The sequence below is a fragment of the Phodopus roborovskii genome, unplaced genomic scaffold, assembly GCF_943737965.1.
Source record: "Phodopus roborovskii unplaced genomic scaffold, PHOROB, whole genome shotgun sequence".
Classification (NCBI taxonomy): Eukaryota; Metazoa; Chordata; class Mammalia; order Rodentia; family Cricetidae; genus Phodopus; species Phodopus roborovskii.
The window spans coordinates 20,077,752-20,092,976 of NW_026125052.1; the positions used below are offsets into that span (position 1 = coordinate 20,077,752).

The 15,225-nt window shown below is 40.9% G+C and overlaps 1 protein-coding gene across 8 annotated transcripts in view; it reads left to right on the top strand.

Moving 5' to 3' along the window:
* Tlk2 (tousled like kinase 2) overlaps positions 1-15,225 on the top strand; it is a 94,028-nt gene that overhangs the window by 5,413 nt on the left and 73,390 nt on the right. The window contains exon 1 of one of the 8 annotated variants that reach the window (XM_051178931.1): positions 3,258-3,276. The exons of the other annotated variants lie outside the window; for them this stretch is intronic. The gene's annotated coding sequence lies outside the window, so the exon portion shown is untranslated. Of the gene's footprint in view, positions 1-3,257; positions 3,277-15,225 lie in introns of those variants that run through there. 8 annotated transcript variants of the gene reach the window in all.

The window sequence follows — 15,225 nt, forward strand, 5'->3', positions numbered from 1 at the left end:
GTATAAAGGATCAACCCTAGGGCCTTGTATAGGCTAGGCAAGCACCTTACCATTGAATTATACTTCTAGTCCTTTGGGGTTTGTTGTTGTTTGAGATGGTCTCATTTTGTAGTCCCGCTTCTCAGGTGCTGGGATTAAAGCCTTTTGTCACCACACCCAGCCAGCTGTTCTTAACTTGCTCTGTAGCTCAGGCTTGAACCAGTAATCTACCTGCCTTAGCTTCTTGAGTGTCTGGATTACACTGTTGTTCCTCATTTACTTACTTACTTACTTACTTATTTATTTATCTATTTATTTAATGTACATTGTGTCTTGCCTACATGTATGTCTGAGTTGAGGGTGTCAGATCCCCTGTAACTGAAATTACAGTCAGTTGTGAGCTGTCATGAGTATTAAACTGGGGTCCTCTGGAAAAGCAGCCAGTGCTTTTAACCCACTGAGTCATCTCTCTAGGCCTTTACTATTGTGTCTTTGAACTTGACAATTATGCATAAGTCTCATGTAATTTATTGTAATCTATTTTATGTTTTGGAGATGGGGTCTTACTGTACAACCTAGACTGGCCTGGAACTCATTAGTTTGGGCTAGTCTCAAACTCTTAGTCCTTTTGTCTCTCTCAGGTGCTGGGATTATAGGTGTGTCCAGCTAAGGCTCATAATTAAATCTATTCACGTGGTTTCCTACTGAGAAAGTTTGTATCCAAACTGTATGCAGTTCATTTTTTTAAAAAAAGATTTATTTATTATGTATACAGTATTTTGCCTGTACACTAGAAGTGGGCACCAAATTGAATTTTAGATGGCTATGAGCCACCATGTGTTTGCTGGGAATTGAACTCAGAACTTCTGGAAGAGCAGTCAGTGCTCTTAACTTCTGAACCATCTCTCTACCCTATATGCTGTTCATTTTACTAATCCTTGTTGGGATGGCTTCTTTCCTTCTGCATGTAGCTGCACCATAGTTATATCAAAGTGTGCCCAGACTCAATTTAAAATCATGTAAAGAACCTGGGCGGTGGTGGCACACACCTTTAATTCCAACACTAAGGGAGGCAGAGGCTGGTGGATTTCTGTGAGTTCGAGGCCAGCTTGGTCTACAGAGCGAGTTCCAGGACAGGCTCCAAAGCTACAGAGAAACCCTGTTTGGAAAAGACCGGAAAAAAACCATCATGTAAACAAGTTGTAGGAAAACTTTAATGTACACTGTGGAAGCTGAGGTTGTAAAATCACAAGTTAGATCCAGGACAGCCAAGGCTACACAAAGAAACCTGTCTTGAAAAAACAAACAAAAATATTGTCTGTTTGTTAGGAAGTTAATAGATATTCAGTTGTTTTTATGCCGCTAATTGTATATTTTGACAGGTCTGTCATGGCAAGTATATTTGTTCCAATAAATGTATTATTTAGTGATCAGCAGAAAACAATAATTGATTTCTATAGCAAAGAGACTTGAGAAATAAGTTGAGACAGGAAGAGGAAGAGATACTCTTTTTATTAATAGATCATTTTTTGAGAGAGTCTCATGGAGTTGAAGATGGCCTCAAACTCACTGTGTAGTTGAGGATGACCTTTGAACTCCTGATCCTCTTGCCCCTGCTGCTTACAAATGCTGGGATTATAACAGGAGGTCTCATGTCCAACAAAGGCACATGCCACTTTGTTTCACTGCTTCTCTTCTTGTGTGGTTAGGACTAGGCATTGCATCTCTTAGGTGATTGGTTGAAGTGAGGGCAGTGGTACTGGATAAAAAGGATGCTTTTGGTGAGACTCCTTTTCCTGGTTTTGCATGACTTTTGTGGGTCTTTGCTTTCCCAGTGAGGATGTCACTGTTCATAGCTTTCAGTTTGTTAAGATCAAGAAAGGCTTTTTTCTGCCCTTGCTGCTCCAGAAAGAGCAGATTGCCTGTGATGGTGCCATCTAGTGGGATCTGTGCAGTCTCTTGAGTGTCTCCTATGTGCTCAGGACACTTTTAGTGCTTCCTGATGCCCATAGTAGGAAGACAGTCAGTCAGTGCCATTGTTTCTAAATGGACAAGAGTGCTATAAGTTGTTGCAGTCTTTGAACTTTCTGGTTATTGTAGACCTGTCATATTACTTTCCCTCCTTTACACCTAAAATTTAATATGACTCATAAAATTTTGGTTAGAACAAAATGTCCAAACTACTGTATTTATTTCTTGTATTTAGTTGCTTATTGTATGTATTTTGACTTTTAATTTTGCAGGTTTTTGGGAGTGCTTGCACATATACTAATACATTAATTTTCTCAATATTATTAGATTTATTTAAGAATAGTTATCAAACCAGAATTAATTTGTTTAGGGTTTGGGATTCATTGTGTAGTTTTAGTTTGAGAGACTGATGTTTGCTGTCAGTTGGTAATAGGGAAAAGAACTGTTATGCACACAGAGAAGCCTATAGAGCACATTCCTTCAATGTGGCTGCCACTCTTCTTTTCTCTCTCTCTCTCTCTCTCTTTTTTTTTTTTGGTTGAGGTAGGGATTCTCTGTGTAGCCCTGGCTGTCCTGAAACTCTCTGTAGACCAGGCTGTTTTTGAACTCAGAGATATACCTGCCTCTGCCTCCCAAGTACTGGGATTAAAGGTGTGTGCCACCACCACCCAGATTTAGTTGCCACTTTTTACACAGACCTAGAACCATCCATTTAGTAGTTTTGGGTTGATAAGGTTAAATTGGGTTGTGAACTTAATTTCTTACTGACCTAATGGTTAAACTTTTTAATTTTTTTTTGTTTTTGAGATAGGGTGTGTGTGTGTGTGTGTGTGTGTGTGTGTGTGTGTGTGTGTGTGTGTGTGTGTGTGTAAGTAATTCTTGGCTGTCCTGAAACTTGCTTTGTAGACCAGGCTGGTCTGGAATTCAGAGACCTGCCTTCCTTTGCTTCCTAAGTGTTGGGATTAAAGGCAAGTGCCACCAAGCCTAGATCAAGATCTCTTTCTTTAAGCACTCATTAATCTCATTAATTCACTTTTCATAATGTAAAACTGCAGTAACTTGTTTTCAATTAAGACCTGTCATGGTTTATATTATTTACTCTGTTCCTGTTTAGCAGTTTAAATGTATATCGTCTCTGATTCTGGAGATGGAAGGGTAGGTAGATTCCAACCTTGCTTGCACTATTGCTTATACCTAGTTATATATACTTAAAATATTTTTTATTACATTTTATTTATTTGTATGTTTGGAGTTGGTGCATGTGCCATTTCATGATTGTGGAGATCAGAGGATAACTTGTGGGAATTGGTTCTCTCCTTCTAACATGTGAGTTCCAGAACTCCAGAACTGAACTGAGGTTATTTGATTTGGGGGCTATCTCCCTGACCCCCTAGTTATATGTAAGGCGCGCGCGCACACACACACATACACACACACACACACACATAGACACACGTAAATAAATGTAATACATTAAAACAAACAGAAGCAAATAAAACAGCTAGGTATTGGTGGCGCACACTTTTAATCCTAGCACTAGGGAGACAGGTGGATATCTGAGTTTGAGGCCAGCCTGGTCTACAAAGGAAGTTCCAAGATAGCCAGGGCTACACAGAGAAACCCTGTATTGAAAACAAAACAAAAACAAAACCACACTCCCATCTCCTGTCACTTTCTGAAGCCTCATTGAACATGGCTGAATTGGGTACCAAGCCTTCAACATATGGTTTGGGAAATTGTTTTGATCCAAACTATAATAAATTCTCAGTATTATAGTTTTTTCTTTGGTTACTTTTTATAAAATTTTAAAAAAGGATTTATTTTGTTTATTGTGTTTGTCTGCATCTGTGTTTGTGTACAGTGTGCACACCTGATGCTCTCAGGCCAGAAGAAGGCGGCATGGGGTTCCCTGTACCTGAAGTCTGTGGATGCTTGTGAGCCACCATGTGGTGCTAAGCCACTGGAGGTCAGTCAGTCCTCCTTCAGTCAACTGAGAACAATCCCTATAGAGGGCTGCAGAGACACTCAAATGCCATTGTTGTCCCCCCCCCCCCAGGAGGAAACAGTGAGAAGGAACCACACACAGCCCTAGTTAGAAGAGCAGTTTAGACATTCTGAAATGCTGGTATTACAATACTCTTGCTTCAGAGCCCCCATTGCCCTTCTACTTGGAAGGTCTTATCCTTTCTACTCTTATTGCTGATTCTTACAGAAATTGCAGTATGTATCTTTGTCAAAGATTGATGGCAACACCTTTGCCCATTTTTAGGCTAATGTAGGGCCTTGAAGAGACAGTGAGACACTGTCTTAAAACCAGGCACCCAGGCTCTACAGCACTCATCGTAGGTAGTTTATTTTTTCTTTAAAGTGTGTGTGTGTGTGTGTGTGTGTGTGTGTGTGTGTGTGTGTGTGTGTGAGAGAGAGAGAGAGAGAGAGAGAGAGAGAGAGAGGTGTGCAAATTGCCACTGGTGTCCCTAGTGTTACAGGTGGCATGTCTGACATGGTTGTTGGGAACTGAACTTGGGTCCTCTGCAAGAGCAGTACATGATCTTAATGTTTAAGCTGCTTCTCCAGCCTCAAAGCAGTTTTATAATTCAGTGTCTGAGAGACAGGAGGATAATTGAGTTCAAGATGGTCATGCCCACTTGTATTTATGTGAGCTAGGGGAATCTTTTTTTAAAATTTATTTATTTCATACAATTGCATTTTGCCTGTATGTGTGTCTGTATGAAGGTGTCAGATCCCCTGAAATTGGAGTTACATGGTGCTGGGAATTGAACCCTAGTCCTCTGGAAGAGCAGATAGTGCTCTTTAACCACTGAGCCATCTCTCCAGCCAGCTCCCCCCCAACTAGGGGATCTTGACTCAGTTCATATACTTAAATGCTTTAACCTGTGAGCCATTTCTCCAGCCCAGTGGTTCTCAACCTTTATAATGCTGCAATCCTTTAATGCAGTTCCTCGTGTTGTGGTGAGCCCCAATCATAAAATTATTATTTTTTGTGTGTGTTGGGGGGTTAGAGGTGGGCTGGAGAGATGACTTAGCAGTTAAGATCACTGACTGCTCTTCCAGAGGTTCTAAGTTCAATTCTCAGCAACCATTTAGTGTTCAGACCCATCTGTAATGAGATCTGGTGCCCTTTTCTGGTGTGCAGACAGGCATGCAGACAGAATACTATACATAATAAATAAATAAATCTTTAAAGAAAAAAAATCATTTCATTGCCAGGTGGCACACACCTTTAGTCCCAGCACTGGGGAGGCAGAGGCAGGCGGATCTCTGTGGGTTCAAGAACAGCCTGGTCTACAAGAGCTAGTTCTAGGACAAACTACAAAGCCACAGAGAAACCCTGTCTCAAACAAACAAACAAACAAACAACAACAAAAAACACAAAATAATTTCATTGCTACTTCATAACTGTAATTTTGCTACTGTAGTAAATCATATTGTAAATATCTGTTTTTCTGATGATTTTAGGCAACCCCTGTGAAAGGTTGTTCAACTCCCAAAGGGGTTGAAAACCACTGCTCTAGGCCCTCTTTAGTTGTTTTTTGTAATGAAAACCATTACAAAACCATTGAGTTACATCCCTATCCCTAAAAGATTCCTAAAATAAAAATTTTAAAGCAAGATATCACGACTAGCAGGATGGTCCAGCAGGAAGGGTGCTTGTCCTCCCCCTGATAACTTAAGTTTGTTTCGTTCACACCATGGGTTTTTAGTGTTCTTTAGGCCTCTGGAGAGACTTCAGTAACTTAGCTATCTGAAATTTTACAGGCAGCAAAACTCATTTTTTTCTTGCTATGTAGCTTAGGCTGGCTCTCAAAGTAAGCCAAACTTTGCCTTCAGACTAACAGAGCTCTCTACACGGCTTTGTCACCCAAATGTTGGGACTGAAGGCATGGGACTACCACACCTGGTCCAAAATCCATTCTTACTCTTTGAGTATTTCATAGCAGGAATAACAGAGAGAAATGACCCTTGATACCCAACAGTGAACTGTATAACTGATCTATTTGATCCGTTGTTAAACAGTAACGATAACATCCTAGAAAATTAGTCTACAGCAGTCCCACCTTAATGCACAAGGGACAAATGTCCCAGTGGATGTGTGAAATCACAGACCATGATAAACTGTGTTTATGTACCTAGACACACACAGTATTTTCCTATACACATGCACTGTGGTTCTTGTAGTTCACGTGTGAGAGCAAAACCAGCTCTTTTTTTTTCTTCCCCCCCTCTTTTCATAGCTTCATAAAAGACTCATCTTTTCAATGTCAGCATACAAATCTTAGGTTTTTGTTTTCTTCTTTCTGTATTAACTTAAGAACGTTCACCTTGTCACTTAAAGAGACACTTCACAGTTTCTCTTTGTTACACCCCAGTTGTCAGCATCACTTCTCTTGGGTTTGGAGCCAGTAAGTAAAATGAGTGACAAGAACACAAGCACTGCAATGCTGTTAGCAGTCATACTGCTCAGCAAGAGGATGCTAAGTAACAGGTGTCAGTGTGAGAGAGGACACAGGGTGTTCACTTGGAAGGTAGGACAGACTCCTATAGTATGGGATTTCATTGGCTTGCTCAGAACAACATGCAAGTTAAAACTTTAAGAATTACTTCTTGCCAGGCAGTGGTGGCTCAGTTCTTTAATCCCAGCACTCGGGAGACAGAGGCAGGTGTATCTATCTCTGTGAGTTCAAGACTAGCCTGATCTACTGAGCTAGTTTCAGGACAGCCAAGGAGGCTATTTATTATTCAGAGAAACCCTGTTTCGAGGGGGAAAAAAAAAAGACTTCTTTCTGGACTTTTCCACTGAATAATTTTCAGACTATAGTTGAACAAGTAAGTAACTGTATCTGTGGAAGGCAAAATCTTAGCTAAGAGAAGGTGACTGTGTAGGAAGAAAGTAAAGAGCTACTTAGCAATGAGAACCTTGGCAACAGGCAAAATTAATGTACCAAACTGAGAAGAAAGGCTTTCACTGATTCTTAGATTCTATGACTGCTATAAACAGCAAGAAGTGTGTCCCAAGCGGGTCCTGTGGCCTGTGTCATTTCTGTCAGAGTAGCAGTATAAGCTACAGCAGCATGGGTGTGAGCACTACTTACTGCACACTTGCAGTTGAAAGGGCTTGGTCTGGGTATTAAATTCTGCCTCTGTAGGGTCCCATTTCACCCAGACACCCAAATCTACTTTCAGTTTGCATCCTTAGATGAAGCTTCCAGTAATGGTACACAAGAGTGTCCTGGCAGAATGTCCATTCTTACGCAGGCTGTCTTGGAGCTAAGTGTGTCCTATGTACTAAGGCCCAAGTGTTTCACATGTTAGTATGAAGCCAACAGATTGCTTTTTTATTTTGAGGTAGGGTCTTGCTCTACAGCCTCAGCTGGTAGAACTTGCTACATAGAGTATGCTGGCCTCTAACTCTCAAATACCCTCCTGCCTCTGCTTTCCAAGTGCTGGATTAAAGGTGTATGCCACCATGCTTGGCACAAATCTACATTTTAACATAGGATCTCCTATTAGCATGTGAAATAGTCTATCTTGGCCTTGGCGACCCTGCTGGGGATCTGCTAAAATGGTTCCCACCACCAAGTTAATCTCCTTCCACAGTAGGCAGGGGTGGTAGAGATTTGTAATAGAGATTCCCTGCCTTTTTGTCATTCATCTCTTCAGAAACTGTTCAGTTTTTCTGATTCCCAGAAGTTCAGAAATGCAGAATCTGACTTTCCTTAAGAACTCTGGCTGAACACAAATTTTTCCCCCCTACTTTTGACACAGATTTTGACACTTTTACTAGTAAATGACCTAGACAGGCTCCTTGTCTGATTTCCATTGTGCTTTCATAAAAAAATGGCAAGCTAGGGGTGAGAAAGATGATGGCTCATTGGTTAAAAGTGCTGCTTACATTCCTATAGAGGAGCCAGAGCCTACATGGCAGTTTCCATCTGTCTGGAATCCCAGTGCCAGAGGGTCTGGTGTCCTCTTCTTGTCTCAGAGAGCTCCTGTACATCATGTGTGTATTCATGCAGGCTTATACATACACAGAAACTTTTTAAAATCTAGAAAGGAGGAAATGGTAAGCCAGCACCTCTGCTTCCTCCTTCCCACCAATCACTTTTTTCTAAATCAGAGGCTAGGATGGAAGAAGCCTGTCACATGTTTATTCCTCGTTGTAATTCTTCCTTACACAGGCAAGTTCCCTTTAGCCCAGTGGTTGGTTGGTCTGTCCCTCCCTCCCTCCTTCCTTCCTTTTTTCCTTTTTTTCCTTCTGGTTTTTCAAGACAGAGTTTCTGTGTGTAACCCTGGCTGGCTTCAAACTCACATAGATCTGCTTGTCTCTGCCTCCTGAGTGCTGGGACTAAAGGTGTGCACCACCATGCCTGGCTTAGTGGCTCTCAATCTTCCCAATGCTGTGGTGGTTTAATATAGTTCCTCATGTTGTAGTGACTCCTCCAACTCTAAAATTATTTTCACTGCCACTTCAGAACTGTAATTTTGCTGTTGTTATGAATTAAAATTAAATATTTTTGGTGGTTTTCCATGGATTGAGAACTGCTGGCTGCTCTAGAGAGGCAACTCAGCCTCAGTTGTGTATCTGATCACTAATAGTAGGGGCCACACAACTGCTGCCACAGCTTCCTTAAAATTTCAGAGGTTGCAGTATTTTCTCTAATCCTTAGGCCATTTTCAGGACATGCTGGCAACAGATGGTAGACCATGTTACCTCATGCCATGTTAAGAAAGATAATAGTCCATGAGATTGATATGGCTTCCTTGGGTACCAGGTATGCATGTTACATGGACATTCATGCAAGCAAAACATTCATACACACAAAATAAAATTTAAAACATTAAAATGGAAAGAGAGTGCTCGGAGGAACTGGGGCTTATTTCAGGTAGTGGAGTATCTACCTAGAATGTATGAAGTACCTTTAGTTAGATTCCCAGTACCACAAAAACTATGCATGTTGTAAAGTCAGAAGTGTAAAGTCATCCTTGGTTATGTAGGGAGTTCAAGACCAGCCAGCCTGGGTTACCTGAGACCCTATCTCAAGAAGAAAGTACCAGGAGTTAGAACTGATGAAACTCCCCTCCATTTCCAGCATTGGAAGACTGAAATACGAGGACTGTGAGTTTTAGGCCAGCCTAGGCCACATAGTAAGACTGTTTAAAAAATAAATAAAGATTGCCAGGCTAGTTCAAATAGCTCCAACTGCTAGTTGTTTAAAGAAAATCCACTCTGCTTTAACCGATATGTTTAGAAATATACATACATTCAGATATAAATTTGTTTTATGTTGTTTTTGAGACAGGGTTTTTCTGTGTTGCTCAGGTTGGCCTCAAACTTAGAATTCTTCCCATTTGAGCTTTCCAAAGCATGTACCACCATTTCCAACTTTAAATTTCAATGTTAATTTACATGGGTGGAAAAAGCTGTTCTACAAAGATACTCTAGAAATGCTCAGGTGGCTATATTTGATTAATAAAAGAAGACTCCAGAATACAGAAGTGTTATTGAGGCAATAAAATGCATCTTATTCTGAAAGAAGGATCAGTGGCTGGGTGTGGTGGATCATGTCTGGAATCCCCAGGCAGGAGAATTGTTGTGAATTGCAGATCAACCTGAGTTACAGAATAAGACCTGTCCTAGAAGAAAAAGAAGGACCAATTTATTTAACCAGAAAATATAGCAAGCAGTACTTAATGTAGCACCGACTCTTAGAACTACAAAGGAGTTAAATCAGAAATGTAGAAGAATCTCTTAAGTATTTGGAAGTGAAATGACATTGCAAATAACCGTTGTGTCATAGGGAATAGAACTGAATGAAAACAAAAAGATATATCAGAATTTGTGGGCTATGGCTCACAGTGCTATAGTGAGAATTTTACAGTTTTAGAAGAAAGATCTAAGAACAGTGATCCAAGATTCTGCCTGGAGCTAGGAATATGTTAACAGTCTAAACAGAGAGACATCATAAAGAGTTGAGCATGGCGGCATACACACTCAGAAGGCAGAGGCAGGTAGATTGCTGAGTTTGAAGTCATCTTGGTCTACATGGTGAATTCCAGGCCAGCTAGGGTTATATCTCAATTTTGTCTCAATAAAAAGAAAGAAAAGAAAAAGATAAAATAGTTGATATAAATCAAATAGAAACCAAGTATGTGTGCATAACCTTGTTTATAGTCAGACCCTATCTCAAAACGCAAAGCATGGGCCCTTGCCACCAAGCCTGGGTCTAATTCACATGGTGGGACAAGTTGTCCTCTGACCTCCATCTGTGTTCAGTGTTACACATATGCCCACACCTACAGATAACACACAGAATAAATGCAGTTAAGAAAGAATTAAGGTTTAATTTTACTTTTAACAATGTGTATGTGTGTGTCCTATGTGTTGGTATGTGCATGTGAATGCAGGTGCCTTTGGAAGCAAGAAGGGTGGTTTCAGATATCCTGGAGCTGGAGTTGCAAGTAGTTGTGAGCTACCTGCAGTGAGTGCTGGAACCATCTTTTGGTCCTCTGCTTGTGCAGTTTGTATTCTTAATAAAGCTGAGCCATGTCCCCTGTGCTCCCACCCCTAAAAAACAACAAAAAAAACTAAAACACATAAAGCCTTTAAGAGGTTATTGAGAAGCTGGGTATGGTGTTGAATATCTTGTGACCCCAGCCAAGGCTGAGGCAGGAGGGTCTAGAAGTTAAGCCCAGGCCTAGGCTAACATAGTGAAACTGTCTCTAATAATACGAGTAATAATAAATAATAAATTCTATGTTTTAAAAGTTTGTGTCAAGAGGCCTCCTTTATGTAGGAATGTAATTAAGTAGATGCTCTTATAAAAGACCTGACAGGGCTGGAGAGCTGGCTCAGCAGTTAAAAGAGAGCTTGCTGCCCTCCCATAGGACCAGACCTTCACCCCAACATTTATATTAGGTATCTCATAACTGCTTATAACTCCAAACTCAAAACTGTCTGTAAGGAGATCATCTGCCTTCTCCTGGCATGCAGACATATGTAATAAATAAATAAATCTTAAAAAAAAAAAAGGCAATTTGAACTGGGCAGTGGTAGTGCACCCTTTTAATCCCAACACTTGGAAGGCAGAGGCAGGTGGATTTCTATGAGTTTGAGGCCAACCTGGTCTACAAGAGCTAGTTCCAGGACAGCTAGGGCTAACACAGAGAAACTGTCTTGAAAAACCAAAACCAATCAACCAACCAACCAAACAAACAAAAAACCCAAAACAAAAACCACAGCAACTTGGAGTAAAGGTTTTATTTAATTTTATAGCTTTGTAGCCAGGCCATCATCCAGTGAAGTCAGATCAGAAACTCAAAGCAGGGACCTGGAGATAAGAACTGATGCAGAGGCCATAGAGAAACACTGCTTTCTGGCTTGCTCAGCTTGTTTTTCTTGTAACACTCTGGACCACCAGCCCAGGGGTGGTAATACTACACCCAGTGAGCTTGGCCCTCCCACATGTCAATTAAGAAGTAAGACAGGTTCTTAACTCATGGGTCACAACCCCATGGGGATTGAATGAACCTTTCACAGGGGTCACCTAAGACCATCAGAAAACACAGATATTTACATGAAGATTCAAACAATAAAATTACAGTTGTGAAGCAGCAACAAAAATAATTTCATGGTTGGGGCTTACCACAACATCTGGAACTGTTGCAGCATTAGGAAGGTTGAGAGCCATTGAATCAAGAGAATGGACTAAAGTCTTGTGTATAGGCAAATTTAGTAGGGGGCATTTTCTCAGTTGAAGTTCTCTTCACAAATAACTCTGGTTAAGCCAGGTGGTGGTGGATCACATTGAGTTCGAAGCCAGTCTGGTCAAGTGAGTTCCAGGGCAGCCAGGACTGTTACAATGAGAAACCCTGTCTTGAAAAACCATTTTTAAAAAATGACTCTGGCTTATGTCAAGTTGACATAAAACTAGCCAGCACAATTGCTCTTAACTCTTTGATCATGTAGCGTTACCCCCACCCGCAGGACTCTCGAGGAGGTAGAGCCTGACCCTCAGATTCATTGTGTTCTCCAGTCTTAGCTGTCCTATTATATGGACTAAGTGTAGCTGAATGATTAGGAATATGCATTTGGGTTTTGTTTGTTTGTTTTGGTTGGTTGGTTTTTTAAAAGACAGGTTTTCTCTGTGTATCCTTGACTGTCCTAGAACTCACTCTGTATAGATCTGTCTCCTGAGTGCTGGGATTAAAGGCATTTGCCACCATCACCTGGCAGGAATACACGTTTTGAACCAGATCTCCTTATTGCAGACCTTTGGGAAAGTTCTGTGACTTGGAATGGGTTAATAACTCTCATAATCCCTTCATTTCCTTCATCTGTAAGTAAGAATGATAGCTACAATACAAGGTTATATTTTAGCTTTGTAGGGCTATCATAACAATACAGACTGTGGTTTGAATAGTAGAAACTTGCTTTCTTAAATTTCTGGAAGCTTGAAGTCAAGAGCAAGGCACTGGCAGATTTTATATTGCTTCCCAAGTCTGTGTCCCTGGGTTCAGGAGGCTGCCTTCTTGCTGTGTCCTCATGTGGTCTTCCCTGCCTTCCCTCTTCCCTCTCTTTGTCTCATTGTCTGGATATCCTCTTATAAAAACACTAGTCTAGTTGGATTAGGCCAGTTCTAATGGCCCCATTTCAATGTAAACCAAATATAATTTAGATGACTCAGTGAGGAGGATAGGCACTTGCTACCAAGCCTTAGGACCTGAGTTTTACTCCTGGGACCCACATGGTAGGAGAGAAGCAACTCTCCTAAGTTGCCATCCCAGCTTTACATGTGCAGTGGGTGTTCTCTCTCTCTCTCTCTCTCTCTCTCTCTCTCTCTCTCACACACACACACACACACACACATAATTTTAAAAGAGGTTAAATTTAATTACTATTTAAGTTTTCTATGGCTATGTATATTCAGAGTGCTGGAGATCGATTAGGATTTCAATCATACATAAACCCTAAAAACTATAGACCACTTCAAAATAATTATAGATTCATAGGAAGTTGTGAAAGTATTTCTGCAAGAAGAGACTGAAGAGATGGCTCAGCAGTTAAGATCACTGGCTGCTCTTCTAGAGGACCGTGGGTTCAATTCCCAGCACCCATGTGGTCTGTCTAGCTGTTTGTCTAGGGGAGCTGATGTTTCCTCTTGACAGTGCATGCACATGGTGAGCAAACATGCAGACAAAACATCCATGCACACAAATAAATTTATAAATTAAAAAAAAATCCATAGGGAGCTTTCATCCATGCATCCTTCCCTACCCCATTCAAATTATAAAATCTGAATATAGTATGAGCACACAAATTCATTTTTTTTCTTTGTGAGGTTGAGCTCAAACACAGGGCCTCATGAATACTTAGCATTCACTCTGCTGCTGAACTGTACTCCTGCCCAGTCTTCAGAATGGTACCAAGGTCAAACAAAGTCCATGCATTGAGACTTAGCATGCTTTGGACTCCTTGTTCTAGTTCACATTTCTTTTTTGTTATTGTTGTTTAATGACAGTGATGCTTTTAAATCTTAGCACATATGTTTTGCCTGCAAGCCTTTGGTTAGTTTTTACTAGATAATAAGCTGCTTTGGAACAGGAAATGTGTCAGGTGATCCTTGTTGATTAAGTCTAATCCGGTGACTGTATAATAATATGAGATGCTGTATTTGAGAAGAGGATGAGAAAAGGATTAACTGATTCTTAATCTTTGTAAACTTTTGGTTATGTACTCGTGCCTAAGGGACATTAAGTCTTCTGGTCCCTCTTCAGTGTTACTATTTTAAACAGTACAGTGTCTGCCACTGTATACCTACAGTTATTTTCATTGTAATTGCTGAAAAAAAAGTTCTTTAGTCCTCTCATCTGTATTCACCACTTTTGCTGTTGTGTGGTCACTCCCCCACTCCCACCCCAACCAAAATCACTGTTCTGGGAAGAGACACCATGACCTCAACAACTGAAAGAAAACATGTAGGCCAGGCAGTGATGGTGCACGCCTTTAATCCCAGCCTCTGGGAAGCAGAGGCAGGTGGGTCTCTGTGACTCAGCTTGGTCTACAAAGTGAGTCCCAAGATAGCCAAGACTGTTATACTGAGAAACCCTGTCTCCAAAAAAAAAAAAAAAGACATTTTATTAATTAGGGGCTTGCTTACAGTTTCAGAGGCTCCATCCATTGTCATCGAGGCAGGGAGAATGGTAATTAGCATAGTGCTAGAACAGCTGAGCTGCATCTTGAGATGCAAGCAGAGAGTGAGGCACTGGGCTTGGCATGAGGTTTTGAAAGCCTACCTTCAAAGACACACTTCCTCCAACAGAACCATGCCTCCTAATCCCTCAGTTAGTGCCACTGCCTGGTGACTAAGCCATTCTTGTGTTTGTTGTTGTTTTTTAACTTTTTATTGCTTCTTTGTGATTTTCATATCATGTACCCCAACCCCATTCATCTCCCCATCCCTCCATATCTGCCCTTCATTCTTGTAACCTCTTCCTTAAAACAAAACAAAACAAAACAATCTAGTCGTGGAAGCTATACTGTGACACACTGAGTCATACACTATACCCTTTAATCCATACATCTTTACTTGAAAGTCTGTATTGTAATGAGTCATCAGTCTGGTTCCAAGCCTCTGGCTTCTGCTATACTATCAATACTGGCACTCCTCAAATATCTTGTTGTTGCCCTGTGTCATGGAGATCCTTCAGCTTTGTGCTACTGGCCACAAGATCATGCAGTGAGATCTCAGTTGACAAAAATCACAAGGCTGACCCATCAGGATCATCATGCATTCCCTTGGTGGAAACCCAGTTTGCTTGCAGAGCTTTGGTGATACGTGCCCAATAATCACTGTCTTCTCTGCAGAACCCTTGTGAAGCTGTAGCACTCCCCCTTTCCATATTGGGATTCATCCCAAATAACCCCAGCAGTGTATTAATCAATTATTCTACTTTAAGTCATCTCCAGGCTTTTAATAAACCCACATTACTTGCTGCCCTAAAGAGATTTATGCATTTCTTTTTAAACAAAAAATGGGTAGATGTCAAGGGCCGTGAGAAATACAGCAGGATAATTAATATTCAACAGGCTGACTTACCACATTAGTGATAGGGAGCCTATCCACCTATCCACCTAGAAAGCTATGGAGTCACTGGCTGTAGAGATCAGTTGCTCCTGTTTGTAATTTGAGTAACTTCTTCTCTTTCCTAAGAATAGCTTTGGGTGATTCCACTGCTTGTGTGTTTATCTGGTGAAAA